Raw genomic sequence first — 16,614 nt, forward strand, 5'->3', positions numbered from 1 at the left:
GTCTGAACTGAGAATAATAAATTTAAATTCTTCCAGCATTCATGCAATGCTATAGATAGAGTATGGGTCAAAAACTTAATTCATGATGGTTAAATATAAATCTTTAGAATGTTGTCTAAAAAATGTTTAAGTAATTTTATGTTGTAAGTGTACGCGATTTTTTTTTATTTATGCACTGTAAAATGTATGATACCTATATTATAGAGAAATGTATTTTTTTTTAAATAGAGCAGGAAAAGGGTGCACCAATTGATTTTAAATACTGCAATCAATTTCGCATGTACAGTCTCTGTGCACACCCGTATAAGCTCATAGCTTCGAGGAAAATGTAAGGTGTTTAGCTCTCTTTTCGTTTTTATCAATTAATTACTGCGTACAGGTAAATGAATACCTTTCCCATAATAAACACTTTGATTGTTATTAGTTAGACGAAAACTCTGATAATAGAGTTACTCTTGGCTTATCTTATCTGTTATGTAATACAATTTACTATCGCTGGGCATAAACCGTAGTGTACCCATTCCATATCTAAAGCACTCTTCTAGTATTATACGCCTCTAGTTTATTCTCCGGATGTATTAAAAACGAAATTTACTGCGTGTGGCCGTCCGAAAGGATGGGTGAGAAAAACTCTTCGACCGAGCCCTTTATTTCATTTTTATCACGGTCAATAAAGCGACACGACCGCGCTGTATCATTATCTTGTAAATTTCAACTTTAACAATGTTTCATAAATATATTTCATCAAGCGATAAAGTTATATTATGCTTACCAAAAAAAAAATACTACTTGTATCATTTTCATGCCCATGAGTATCGTCATAAATTAATTAAACGTAAGAAAAATACAAAATAATAATTATTTATGTTTTTTGTATTTTTTTAATTTTAAGAAATGCAATCACGCTATGAGATAATATAATATTTTAATTCCAATACATATTTTTATCGTTTCTTTGTTTATGTATAATTTAGATTAATTTAACTCATTTAATTGCATGTAAACTAGAAATATTTAAAATTATAAAGGAGAGACTCAAATTTATATTACTATATATTGTTTGTAGGTATTTGTGGAAAATAACGTGTTTGTAATGACATCGTGATTATTTATTTTTTACAATATCATAGTTAGTAGGACTTAGTCCAAGATGTATAAAAATGATATTTCTAATGTATAATATAACTGCACTAATAATATTATGATTCCATATTATATTAGTTGAATGCATATTATTACGAATACAAAATACCTACATATTTATATATATCACAATAATCACATAATATATTATATTATTATCATCATATTACGTGCATTTATATCGCACTGCCTTCGTTATTGAGCAAACGTGGTTTGTGTTTGGTAGTAAAACATTTTGGAAAACATTTTTTAAAAAATCTAACAAAATTTCATAACATTTAATTACAAAATTGTATCAAAGACGGAAATTGTTTAAGAACAATGACAAGGCAAAAATACTTCTAATAAAACTAGCACAAAGCATTTATATAATGCCTAATATTGATGAATGTTAATTTCATTTTTTTAAATCTACGTTATAATAACAGCAGCAGACAAAAAAAATATTTTGAAGGTGAAATTTCGGTCTATTGAACAATTATGACAACCACAAGGTCGCGCGGAATAAACTCATTAAGTCATTATCAACAATAAAGCTCACTTTGTCTTACAAGAAATTTTATTGTCCAAGCAAAATTTATTAATAAAGAAAGACAATTTGCCTAAATAAATCTTGAAGTTTTCAATTAATCACATTAGAAGCACAATGGCGAGAAACAAATAGATTATTGTATATAATTCTAACAATTACATTTCAATTTTCGAGAATAATATTTTGGCTGGATTATTCTATGCTATAATCATAATTTATCTGGTTCTGTGGCATTATTTGCTTAACAAAAAGTACTTTAGTCACAATAATTATTATTTAATGTGGGTCGAGGAGGGTGGAAAGAAGCTGTCGACATATTAAGTAATATTTTATACCTACTACGTGTACGTGGTCATACATATACGTCAATTTCATGTATGATTTAATATTATTTGTTGGGTTTTACCGATTAAAAGAAAACTATGTGTGATATCGTTTGATAAAACCTAGAGGCAAAATTCAATTATAAATTACAATCACATTTCTCCAATAATTAATACTGCGGCGTATTTTGGGATAAGATAGCAAATACCAAAAACTCTGAATAATAAATAAAATGCCGATAAGTCAAAACATTGTGGCAATGATAACCTATATGAGTGAATGAATATATTCTCAATAATATTTCTGAAATGTAGGTCAATAGATTTAACAAATTTATGGGACAAACATCATGCGATGTATCTGAAAAAATCCCAAAATCTCCCGCTATAAAGTGACAAATGGCAGGCAATTTATTTGTTCGTCTTGAGACAGTGGAACATTCAACATATTTGTTGGTCGTAAATATTATTTTGATGACAAGATGAGTTCGCTCACCTGGGTAAAATTCAAAAATAAATAATCGTATATCACATTCCGAATTTATGATAGGTTTCACACTTTTCGTACCTACATGGCCATGCTAAAACAAAATATTTGTCATTTGACATGTAACCACATAATCGAAAGCTCATTTAAATATAGAAATATTGAATTCAATCGAAATTGCGTACTCGAATGACGAGACCTGTAAGAATTGCATGTGATATTAATTAGTCAATTTTTGATTAAGTAGTGCAAAACTGATATTTTTATTAGAAAAGTTTAAACTTTTAAATTCTCAATAGATATCGAAAAAAATACAATTTGACACAACTAACCATCCAATAGATACTTATTTTATTGTCATTTTTCAATTGTTTGATTTGGCCAAAACGAAAAAAACAAATCATAGTAAAAGCTAACTCATTTTGAAACTATCATTTTTATATTTATAATCCATTGAGCAAACAAGACACAATTTGTATCTGCGGTCCTATAATCCCATAAGTTATGATAATTAGTATAATGTTAGTAATTTCGAAACAGTTATTTATTATTTTTTCAGAGCTTTGCCATTTGGTCAATACAACCTATAGATAGAAGAAAAAAATATAGTATTTGAAAGTGCCGTTGTAGTTTCTTTTCTCAGTTTACATGTTGAAGCTTTAAATCTTTCTAATGAATAATAATATATGTTTTTCAATTATTATATATTGAACAAAGACTACAGTATGACAATGTGAAAGCTTTATAATCTACAATTAATATATGTATAATATGTACTTTACAAGACGTTTACATTATTATTATGATATAAATGTATTTTTTTAAATATTACTTAGAATAAAATATAAGTGTTTGATTGTTTATTTTTTATTTCAAGATGGAGACAACATCGAATTAAGTTACAATATAAAAAGTTTGTTTTTTTACATGAGAATTCGCTCTCCACGGGTGTGCAAACTTTGAAATCGCCATTCTTAGCATAAAAATAGAGTAATCAAATTTTAAATTGAAGCATTCAGATGCATGTTTACGTCATTACGTTCAGATTACTAAGTATTATAAGCGGTTTTTTCAAAAGAGAGTTGCAAATTCTCTTGTATAAAAAGATAGCGTGAGAGATACTTTAGAATATGACCCATTTTATTGCATAAAGCTTTATATCTCATTAAATCTATTTGTAAGAAACTCGGCATTGAATTACTAATAGGAAATATTATGGTCTTTTTTTACTTAGTTTCAATTCAAAACAGTAGTAATTGCATGTTTATTCATTTGAGTTGGAATTGATTGCTGTAATAAAATATCTCGAATAAATATAAAAAAACACTAAGTAGGTAATAGATCTAATTACTAACCTAAAATGATGTTTATGAATAATACATTTAAGTAGGTAGGTACCTATTTTGATCAAACAAGTCAAGCAAAACGACACTAGAGTCTATATTTAATGATACGCATTGTTGGTTCCGTATAAGTAAACTACCTACCTATTTCCAGCACTTTATTTAAATTTATTTAAATAAATTGTTTTGGTGAAATACATTTTTTCAGTTTTTAATAATTTGTAGATAAATTAACTGATTATACTCAATTTCAACTATAAATACTTTCGTTTGATGGAAATTTGAACTTGAAATTAATGATGTACTTTCTCAAGAAATTCCAAAATCAAGTTTTTCATCAAAATATTTTACAATCTTGCCTTACTCTTATTATGCAGTCTTATATCAGAGTTTAACCACTACCACAGCGACCTTCACATTATTTTCTTCTTCCCTAAACAGTTTGGGTGAAGTTGCACTCGTGTCAATCACGAAGATTCAAGTACTTAATAATAATTATATATTCATTACATGTTTTCTTTTTCGAGTACAGGCACAACGTTTTTTAGTCATATTTACACGATATAAAAATATATTCCAATGATGTCATAACAAAAAAATCGACGTGCTCCCATCTCGAATGCCGCTCGGCGATTGGCGACAAATGCGAAATTTCGTTCCACCTATTGTTGAAAATTATTTGCCGTTTCACTTACCTATGTATGCTCTTAAGTAAGAAAACATAGACTCTATACTACGTATACGGATAATCAGCTAGGCCCTAGGGGATGCTATACCTTCGTCCTCCCGCAACAATTTGTGTGAGATACTGTAGATGTGTATAGTTTATAAAATTTCCATACTAACTATAGATATATCTCTAAGGAATCAGTAATCTGTGGTAGGTAGGTATGTATTAAAATATAATATTTTATATCGTGATACGATAGTGTAAGTATTTTACATCAGTATATTTATATTGCCTACCTGAAAACATTTTAAAGTTAATGTTGTTGGTATTGGTAATTTAAGTCAAAATGTGTTAGATTTCAAGAAAGTTAAAATAGTGTTGGAACCTACCATAATATGTTTCTCTCCATATGCTTCAGTATCAAGTGATACCAAATACACCGTGCAACGTTACGTTGTGACCACGTAATATTTCAAGCATAGAGAAAGCATACGTAAGTAGGTAGGTACTCGTATTATGTGAAAAACAGGGAATACAAAAATATGTTATCTGTTGAAAAAATATCAGGCAAACCAGCTGCTTTATAATTTTTAGTACCTACATATTGTATTTTTCAGTTAAATGGAGTAAACTATCTTAATATGGTAGAACGGGTGTCAGATACCAAAATAATAAGTAAAGTAAGGGATAAGTAAAAGAAGATACAATCGCTGGACAAATCTTGTAATCTTAATCGTAATCTATAATTAATACCAAGAGTAATGTAATAATGTATACTGACAAAATAAATAAAAACCTACTACCATATTTTTTAGACTTTGATCCCTTACAATAATACGCTACCATTACTAAGATATATGCAGTCCTATAAAGTTTTTTTTATTCTATCCTAGGTTTGATTTTCCAATCTGAAATGTAAAGGTTCTAATCAAAACTCAATTTAACTTTATGAACGCCTTCTATATTGGACATCGGTTAGCTTAATGGCATTGAATCGACGACCCGAGAAACTTCAATAAAGCAGACGTTTGACGGACGACGTTGCTTCAAATGGCAATAGATTTGCTTTTAATCACAGCCTTTCATACCTATAATCCAAAGGCCTGAGATAGCTTTCAACGGAGCATCGACTACCGATTTAACATCGCTAATAATGGAGCGGCCTATCACGTTGGTTTCCAATTAACATACAAATATCAAAGTAACTCAGCTTCATGTAATGTGTAGTAGAATATTGTTATACTGTGATGTATTTTTATTGTATAGTTGTATACCTAAGTACATACTATAGATACTAATTTTTAATTAAAATTAAAATAAAATTTTTAGTCCCTGTTTTTTATGTTCACATTGATTAGTTCGAAGTTATTAAATAAGCGCCTAGAATAGGGAAGCCGTTAACACACTCGGTTCTTTATCAGGTCCAAATATTATGGCATTGTGAAATCTACCCCCTGGAATGCGCCAAGCGGAGGTGTTAAAGGTGCGAAACAGGATTTAGTGAGCGGCAATAGTCCGACAATTTTTAAAAAAAAATTATTAGTGTAGTGTTATATATAGAAGTCGCCTGCGGTGCAATTGACTTTCGTGACATTGAGTATTTATTTATAAATGTTTCTGTGTTTCTTCGATATACTCCGTGCTCCATATCTATCGACGTAAGATGCTTTATATTATAATTCAGAATGTTATATTATTCAATAGGTAAAATAAGGCAATATTGTAATGACAATAAAATACTTTCCTTTGACTGAAATTTGAAATATAAAAATTTTATTTGGGGAAGGGGCGGCAATTTTGAGTTTTTGATTTATTTCAATCAGTACATATTATTGTATATTTTAATTCAAGTATTTGTTTCGATGTGTAAAGCGAATGTTTAAAAACTAATCCTCGTACAGTCTGCTAGAATACCTTGCATCTGCTCTTACTCTGATAACATACTTTTAAATTCAATGAGATAATCAAAATTACAACTGTAGACCTATTGAGTTCCATTGTTTCGAGGGTAGTTTACGATATTACTGTACATCCAGACACGTCACAATCCATCGTGGCTATATGTGTGTACTTATGGCGATCTCAGGTCGGTAGTAGCAACTACGTGAGGTTTCGAGCTAAATAGCGATCTATCTACATGTGCCTTTATAACGTAGTTTTTTTCGATTACCTTATAAATAACATAACATTTTCTAAATAAAATATATTATGCAAAATCTGCTTTTATGTTTCAATAAAACGCATTCTTGCCCATCCATAAACACTCACAGACGGCTGCGCATCCGTGTAACATTAATCATGTTCTTATGTCACGACATGAGATGATGATGAGACATCGTCAACGAATGTCTGCATACTTTCCACTCTCACGTAATACATATTGTAGATATTATGAGAGGATGTAACAATGATTATTTTGATCACGAAAGAATACATACCGACCGACTGCGTCGATATGAAATCATGAGATTTAAATATGATTTCACAAATAAAGTGAACTGTATTTCCCACAAACAAAATGATTTCTGTAAGATAAGCTGATATCAAAGTGTAATATACCTTCTTAGTTACTTTTTTCTGTTTAACTATACAGGTACCTACTTTTAAATTCCACGTACCGTTTATTCGTTTATATATTTAGCCAAATGGCAGCACATTAAACACAATAATTTTATTATTAATTTTGAAAACCTAAGAATCATACCTACATTATAGTATACCAAAAGTATACTCTGTACTTATAGTGAATACAGTCATAACATAGTAATTAATATACATAAAAAAAAATCTTGAACCAAATGGGATTCGATCACACATCTCTTGACAGGCAGGCGCTATTAACCATGATATACCAATCCATGTATCAATTTTGCAAACATTTCTAAATAACATCACCCCGAATATCTGTGGTGATATACGGTCAAATACTGGTTATCATCTTTGAATTTTAAAGCAATACAGTACATTGTTAAATTGATTTATAGGTATATGGCAAATGATTATACCAAATTTAATTGTAAACTCGTTTTACTTGCTAATAATTAGCGCGTGTTCGTATCCCTCTCATTCCAAGGTTTTTTTTTGCATTTTCAAAATAGATTATAGTATTATATTTTTCAAGCTGTTCAAGTAATGTACTTTCAACAAATAATGTTATATTCATAAATTTTCTGTATATTATTTAATCTAGAATAAAAAATAATTATTATTACATTGACATTGCCCAAAAGATAAATGCAGGTTATTGGCATTGCGTAATAATTAATAGCCTGCTATGGCAATTATTCATACATTGCTATTATTCTTGTTATCATTTCGTGGATATACATAAATTACCATTCTTGTATGGTAATTAGTTGACAAATTCTTGTTGTCAAGTTAGTTCCGCATTCAAATGATGTTGGTACTAGGTATGAAAGTATAGTAATCAGTGCATACATTAAGATAACTTAAATATTAAAAGCGAAGGTGAACAACGTTAACTATACTTCAATACCATTTTTCAACATTTTAATGAAATAATATTTAAATAAAATATCGTCTTGTTTCTTTTTGTTCGTATTTAGTAACTACCTACGTTTAACAGTTCTGTGGTTTAGGGGTAAAAGTGTTAGTCACTTTTATTGCAGCTGAGATAATCGGTTTAGAAACAAATCACAGTTTTTAAAATACTTTGGATTATAATTTAATCGGTAGCTCTAGCTAACTATCTCAGGGTTTTTTGGTTTTGAGTAAATCCCGAAAAACTGTTATGAGCAGTGTGATAACTTTAAGTGTAATTTAAGTTTTTTTATCTTCCGGTTTATAAAGAAAAGTAAAATAAAACCTCAAGATTAATTTATATGCCGTAATTTAATTGTCCGGAGAGCAGACTTGAGTAACTCGCTGTTACACAGGGCAATATTATTTGAGACTCACATATTGCTTTCTTTTACATTATTTAGGTTTGTATTAGTTTTTGGTGTTGTGTTATATTCAATGTTTTGAAAAAGTAAATTATAATATCTATTTATTTTGCTTACATGTGACAAAATCTATGATACACAAAAAACAGCACAATTATTATTTATACACACACGTCATATTGGCATTAAAATCTTAATTTCTTTTAAACGCGACGTAATAACTTTTACCCTGCAACCACAGAATTATTATTGTTTTATAATGGCTATAAGTTGTACTTTTTTTCGCCATAAATATGAATTATAAAAAAAAAATACTTTTCCAATGTCCAATCTCTTCGGTTGTCATAAAAAAATATACAATTATTCGATTATCGTAAATCCTTCCATTGTTGGAACGATTATTTTTAATGGCAAAAATTGACGTCTTAAAAATAATCATAATTTAGCATTTTACTATAAAAGTGAATTTTAAATGTTTTACGTAATGTATGTGTTTTAAATAATTTTAATGTATTTACGTAAGAATTTACGTACCTATATAAGTATTTCAAATATTTATTCATCAGTATACCTAAGTACAGTATTGAGAATATCATGTATCTATATCAATTGGATAATGTTGCATTTAATTTCATTTGGCTCACGTATCAGTTCGGTCGTTTTGGCGGAAATGTTTTTTTCAATAGCCACCCACTTATTTAAAATACATATTATACAAAAATGCTAGCACATGACGTTAATTAGCGTGTTATTTTTTCCCCGCAATCCATTATTTGATGTAATATATCCAGAAACTCATTGCCAAAACAAACAAGGCAAAATCACACTTCAGCAAATAAGTTCGCACAGCGATATAATGTAGGTTATAATAAAATGTTTTATGTAAAAGATAAAATATACTCATATTGATGTCTTTTTAGTGCTTTTAAAATGCAAAAAATACGATTTTCTACTCTATTGGTTGTTTTTAACTCACGTGTTCCGTTATAGCTATACAAATTTACTTCGCCGTGATTACTTATTAAACACTCAAGTTATAAAAGCCTTAATCTTCAAGAATATAGCTGTACATTTTATGTGAACTATAATAATTTCCTATCCGATGAATTTATGGTTACTGCATTGTGTCATCTGACAGAAAATTTTCTTCCAATAATAATCAATGATTTATTTTCTTTTATTACAGGTATTTTCAAGATTAACAGTGACCGTAAGACCGTGAATTGCTGTCGCAATATGCCGTTCCTTCTTATAAGTCTGGCCTTTATAAATAATTGAGGTGAGTTATTTTAATTTAGAATCAAATCTTTTTTAATTTATGTTAACATAACATTCTCAGTACTGTAAATAAATTAAAATAAACAATTAATTATAAATACAATATGCCTAAAATACGATAGGTTGACGACGATTTTTTTAAACTTTATAATTCTAATAAATATTTTAATAAGGTATTGAAAATAATATTTATGAGTTTTATAACGAAAAAAATATCAGGCGGCTCTTGTGGTGCAGTGCGTAACGCGCTGGCTTTCCATCCGGGAGCTCTGGGCTCGATCCCGATAAGGTCACAAAATATGTATGCGATTTTCTCAAAGCCTAGGTGTTTGTTATCCAAAATGACTAACAACCACCTTGTACGAAAAAGCAAGGACATGGTTATTAATGATTAAAAAAAAAACACTTATACAATTATTTACTAGTGAATTATTGGTTAAGCATAATATATTAGAATTAGACTATCAAAGATTTTTGACAAATAACTTATAAAATCTTTATAGTGTAATAAATTACATTTTATAAAATATGACTTACATAAAATATTTTTTATAAAGGTGCACGACGTTGCCATATATATAAATTAACGATTATACCTGGATTAGTGGCCTTCGAAGGGCGCTGTTATAATCTCATAAGTATCTTCTAGAAATCACGCAAGTGTGACGCAGATGTGTAATATTAAATATCTACTGAATTTTCAGTAAACATTGCAACACTGACGCCATTGTTGTGATGTGCGTTTCAAAATGAAAAACGGCAAGAAATTTACTAAGAAAATTATTTATTGTAGAACACGAAAAATATGAAATGCTGTAATTATAATAATCGCCACCCTTACAAAAATAGAAATAAAGGAAAGTGTACAAGCTAACATTCATTTGTTATCTAGTTTTTAAACTTAATTTTTATAAAATATTTTTCGCATTGCAATACGCCATCTCGTGTTTTATAATAGAACTGTCATAAAACATCTTTGCTAGTCTAATAATCATCTCTAGACAAAGAATAAAAACGCTTCAATATTTTTATTAATCAATATGTGTGTACCTTCATATTTATAAATTCATGAAAGGTTACGGCTTCCTTTCTTATTTGTAGATATTAATGTTTTTTTAGTCGTTGAATGTAATATTGAAATATTACTCTTTCAATTGAGATGTTTCGTAAAAAAATGTGTAAGGCTAAAATTTTATGAATATTTTTACACACAGGCAGCTTAGTTGTTACTTTTCTGAAATTATTTATGTTATATTGTATTTGATCAGATGAATTAAGTATTTTTTTTTATTTTTACACTATTCATATCGGTGTCATTTATCATTCATTTTTATAGCTGTCTTAATTCTTAATCGTTATGCAATGTACATTATTAGAATAGACTCTTCATCGTTTTGAATTGATGAATGATGAATCTCCCAATGCGCTTTTTGGATACAGCACAACGACTAAGCATTTTCATTTGTTTTCGAATTTCAATCATATTTATTAGCTTACAAAAGCCTTAGGTAACTGTGCATGATAGTTATGTGTTCTCTCCCGTTTCTAATTCAAAGCAACCGGTAGTTTATAAAGTAATGAATTATTATGATATTATTCATGGCAGTCAGTCCAGTAGCCACTTCGCTTACCCGTTAATTAGTTCAGATATAGCGGTTATGATCGTATCGGTTTGACCTTTTTTAGTCTCCAGGCTAGAAACGTGTTTTAACACAACAAAATATGCAGATTTTTGAAAGATTATTTTATAATTTTTTTCATTTAATACGGATTGCACAAATGATTTATATTCAAATAAACATATAAATTCTAATACAATATGTACAGTACTATCTCAATAATCTGCCACCCCATAAACCAGACAAATGTCCAATTAGTAAAAGCGGCGGATAATAGTGCATACATACAAAATATGGTAAAAATTAAAACAGGTATTTCGTAAAAATAGTTTTTTTGAGAAATTTGTACTAGAAAATTATGGTTTTATTTATAATCAAAATCAAGTATTTACTAAATTATTCATATATCTAAGTTTATTAACTAAATAATTAACAGTAAATTACTTGACACAACCAGTGAGGCCGATATTCTTAAATGGCTTAGGATTCTTGGCTTTCCCTATGACCAAAAGCTTAATTTTGTCTGTCCCGGTTACGTTGGAGCACGGCGTAAGTGATGCGGTCCTTGGGCACTTTCCTCCCTACTACCTACATTACGTTCTTCGCGATGAATGTACGTTTTACGAAGGAGAAGTTTTCAAAATAAACCCGTCTCATCTGCGTTGTTTGTACGCGGCGGACTACTGAATTTGACAATCGAATACCGGCGAATTATAGAGCTTGATCTTGTGCTTTCTACAGTAAAAATAACGGCGGATTATAGTAGTTGTCGGATAATCGAGCGGCGGATTACTGATAGTGTACTGTATTAGGATTTCAATATGAAATAATATCTTTAACAGTAAAGCACCTGGGGCCTTACGTTGTAACTTGCGAGTTGATGTCGCCCGGTCGACATGACGTCATATTTCATCATTGTGACGTTCTACCGGAGTGATAATAGCATTTGAGAAATTAACACTACTCAAATACTGGCATTATTCATTGTCCCCATACACAAATAGGTGTTTCAGCATAATAATATCTATGGTGAGCCTCGATGCGTGTATTGAGGTTACGTCACAATTACGTCATGTCGTCGGGTGACTTCATGTCATAAGTTATAACATAAGGCACCTGTTCGTTAATTTATTGTGCATGTGATCGTTACATTTGGTATGTTCAATGATCAATGATCTCTGCTTCCCGTAAAACTATTTAGCGAATTCCTACTTACTATTGGAAAACTTTGATAATACACAATTGTCATTGAATAATTATTATATTATTATAACGGGTTAAACGATACGATTAATTATTCATATCATAATATTATGCTCGCCGTGACATAACATTTATAATTGAAAACTCAAGTATTTAATTATACAACCTGTTTTTATTGAAAATTTGACATTAGATTAAAAAGATCTTCACTTTAAGTAAATCCATTATTTAATATATTTATTAGGTGTTTAAAAAACATTATACATACACAGAACGTAATTTACATAAGTTAATAACGCTTAGGACAATTATTTTTGTCTGTGTACGTGTATATCATTTAATATAACAATCTATGACCTATGTTAATACAACAGATATTAAATGAATTGTTGTCAACTGTTTGCTTGCTTTTTCGTCGCTGTAGGATTGGTTTTTCGGATATACCAAATGTCAAATGTTCTGGAGACGAAAACCACAGAACAGATAATAAAAATAGAATACCGATAGGTGTGAGTGTCCTACGAAAATGAAGCACGCATTATGCACGTGCAATAGTGTGTTTAATACACCAACATTAAATGAGCGTAAATGCATAAACCGAGAGCAGTTTTCAGTATTCGACGTAAAACTTATTCTTGACACGTCGTCGCTATAGGATTGGTTTCCCGAATATCCGTTTATGTCGAAATCGACCTCTTAATGCAGAATATTTTTTTGTATCTAATTGGACGAGAACCATCCCTTTCTTTAAATTACTTTTTAATGGTAATGAATACATCATTCATATGCTGTAAAAATATCAATTTAAATATCTCCATGTATTAAAATATAGGATTATGAAATTTGTTTTTCGTCTCCTGAACATTTGGTATATTCGGGAAACCAATCCTACAGCGACGACGTGTGTAAGTTTAACCCGAATTCTTCCTTACTCGAGTCGGTTACCTGCTATCGCCTTACCCGTTATGTATTTCAGTTCCCATTATTTCTGAGTTCCCTGCGAAAAACAAATTTGATTATCCTATATTGTACTTAAATTGTTGTTTTTACAGCATATGAATGCTGTTTTCATTACAAAGCAATTTAAAGAAAAGGATGGTTCTGGTCCATTTAGATACAAAATATCATTCTGCATTAAAAGGTCGATTTCGACAAAAACGGATATTCGACAAACCAATCCTATAATAGCGACGTTTTGTTATCTGGATTCAGTTGCGACTGCTTTTTTAATCGTGTAAATAAATCATTTTGAAAAAAAAAATAATCGCCTTTATTCTATTTCATTGTGTTTTTTTTAATATTCTTCTAGATATTAACAAAATCGTTTTCGTGCATTCGCTATAATTCAAAACATTCTTTCTGTATGTAAATATCATACCTACATACTACATTCTATTATATTGAACCTCATTAGTAATAATTACAAGATAAAAAGAACTTTTTAAATACAACGTTTTTAAATTTTCTGTTAAATTATTATGCTCAATATGCTCAAACTTGTACTTGATATGAAGTAAATATAAAACAAACAAACAAACAAACAAATATAGAATACTGAAATGTCATTTTTATTTCCATAGTAACGCACGTATATATTAATAATTTAGTTGCTAGGACCACCCCCTTAGCAACCAATAATAGTCTTTTACTTTTACGGATTTTTCTGAAATAACTTTCCATACAAAACAGAATTAACTGAAAATGAATTCAATTCTGCTTAAAGATGGCTAAAGGTATTAAAAGAATGCATTGGCATCGTGTTCTGATATATTCTAAAAGTTTCAAATGTCTAGCTAGTCGGGAAAAATCGATTGAAAGATTTGTACTGGACAAACAACCACCGAACAAACAAGAATACGAGCTAATAAAAACGTTGTAAAAATAATTAATGCAAAACATTACTAAACTTATATAAAAACCGGATTGCGTATTATCGTCACCATACTTTCATGCAATTTATAAAATTCTTATAAAATCTGTTCCTGCATTCATCAGGGTGCAGTTCGCATTATTTGCTTTTCAAATCAACCTCCATAATAGTCTTGTTTTCTTTGGCATGATGCACTGTCTCTACAAGGAATTTTCAGTTAACAACATGTCAGCGTTGTTTTAGACATACGGATGGCTTTAACTGGTCAAAGAAGGCAACATCACTACTTTTCAACCAGCTGTATATACATATATGGTTCAGACAAGTATTGATTATAAAAAATTGTACTATTATGAGAATGTTGTGGAAATATGAAAATATTGTCTACAAATAAATTGGGAAAAATCCACACAATAAAAAAATTAGTGTAAATCATTTCCGAAGATATAATTGTATTTTCCAGCATACGATATTTTTAGATAAACATAAACAAATTTAATATAAACATATTATACATATACATATAAACAAATAAATATAAACATAAAAAAACACAAACAATTTGTCATATAGATTTATTTTGTTTTCTTATTGTAATATGCTGCACTTTTTGAAGCGTGCACCAAACTTGGCATACGTTACATCCACACCTATTTTCGATGTTTAGGAAGGGGAATCACCCGTATTATATCCCCTTCTTCCAATAAAATGGCCATGTTTTCAAAACTGTCCTCTATTAAAATTGTATTGTTTTCATTTGTTGTACCGCTAAAAACATAGTACAGTCAACTTTTAATTATTTTTGAAGTAGGTACCTACTATGCTTACTTTATTTTTACTGTTTGTTGTCCTGTCAATTTCAGTATGAGCAATTTTTTATGTATGGAGAGTCGCGACTCGCGGATACTTCTTGTATAGACCATACCAGGGATGACATATAGAATTTGATCGGCGTGCCAAAATAATCCGATTTTTTTAATTCGTGGCGCGTGCCATTCCTTTTTAGGGATACACATGATATAATCTATATCATATTTATTGAATTAAAGAAACAGTTGGGTACATTGTTAGCTATATTGTTTATTGAATATATAAAAAAATTAAACACATAAAAAAAAGTATAAAAACATTTAATAACCACACTAATTTTTGTTTGATGTTTTTTGTTTCATGTCATTTGCGAGACTTTTTATGTCATGCTTATTTTGTCCTTGACTGAAAATTAATACATAGTGCTGAATCTTCCTTTGTCAACCTATTTCTAGTCAGGGATGCTTTTCCATGTTTTTAATTCAGCATTCCGATTTTTCAATTTGAGAAATCCAATGATATTTCAATAATTCTCCAATACATTCATCGCATGTTTACAAATTCTTCAGTCCAAATAGGATTAGATTACAAATCAATAATTTCTATTTCAAAATTTTCTAATTGCATCCAATCAAGAAGGTAAGAAAAGAAATTTTCCATATTTAATACAATTATTAATTATAATATATATTAATTATTATTTTTTTGGCGTGGCGTCGAAAACTTTTAGCGTGCCATCGCTGGACTATAATATTATGGTCTACCATTGCGCTGAACTCCATACTCATCCATAATTTACTGGTTCTTATATTATTATGTATGCGTCACATGATCTTCCATTTGAACCTATGCATTATCTCAGGATTTCCTATTGCTATATTATGTGATTCACATTCGTGAGATTCTACTGTATGACAATTATTGTGTACGATGTACATCAATATCTTAGTTTTCTGTGTAATTCATGGACCTTGTGATGGTTCAAAATATGTATAATATTTTTAAAATAAATAACTATATCTTCCACTATAAGTTGATAGCTACGAGTAAGTAACATGTTTACTATTAATAAGTATATATTTTTGTCCGCCATTTATCGCTATTATTTTTTTTAAATGGTACTTATTAACATTATGACGTTTGAGTGACAGAATTTATTTGCTATTTTTTGCATGTCCACGACGGTCTTTTTGTAAATAAAGGAAGGACTTCAGACATAGACATGCATGTAATTTTCTGTCAACTGAAAATATTCTAACGAACCAACTATTCGTGTAAAGCGCTTCGGTACATATTAAATTAGCTAATTAAATGCGTAGTAAAGAATATAGGTACTACATTTATATTTAACTGTGTTGGCTTAACATTTCATCAGTCAAACTAAATATGCAATGTTATTAATTATATTATGATTTGATGATATAAAATAAA

At 29.5% G+C, this 16,614-nt stretch overlaps 1 protein-coding gene across 1 annotated transcript in view; it reads left to right on the forward strand.

Annotated features, from left to right (window-relative positions):
- The window catches only part of LOC147072188 (uncharacterized), a 117,096-nt gene that overhangs the window by 34,468 nt on the left and 66,014 nt on the right, over positions 1-16,614 (forward strand). Inside the window, exon 2 of the mRNA XM_085946423.1 lies at positions 9,590-9,682. The gene's annotated coding sequence lies outside the window, so the exon portion shown is untranslated. The remainder of the gene's footprint in view (positions 1-9,589; positions 9,683-16,614) is intronic.

This window comes from Rhyacophila brunnea, unplaced genomic scaffold (genome assembly GCF_057557595.1).
Source record: "Rhyacophila brunnea isolate RB1 unplaced genomic scaffold, BYU_Rbru_1.0 scaffold_2, whole genome shotgun sequence".
Lineage (NCBI taxonomy): Eukaryota > Metazoa > Arthropoda > Insecta > Trichoptera > Rhyacophilidae > Rhyacophila > Rhyacophila brunnea.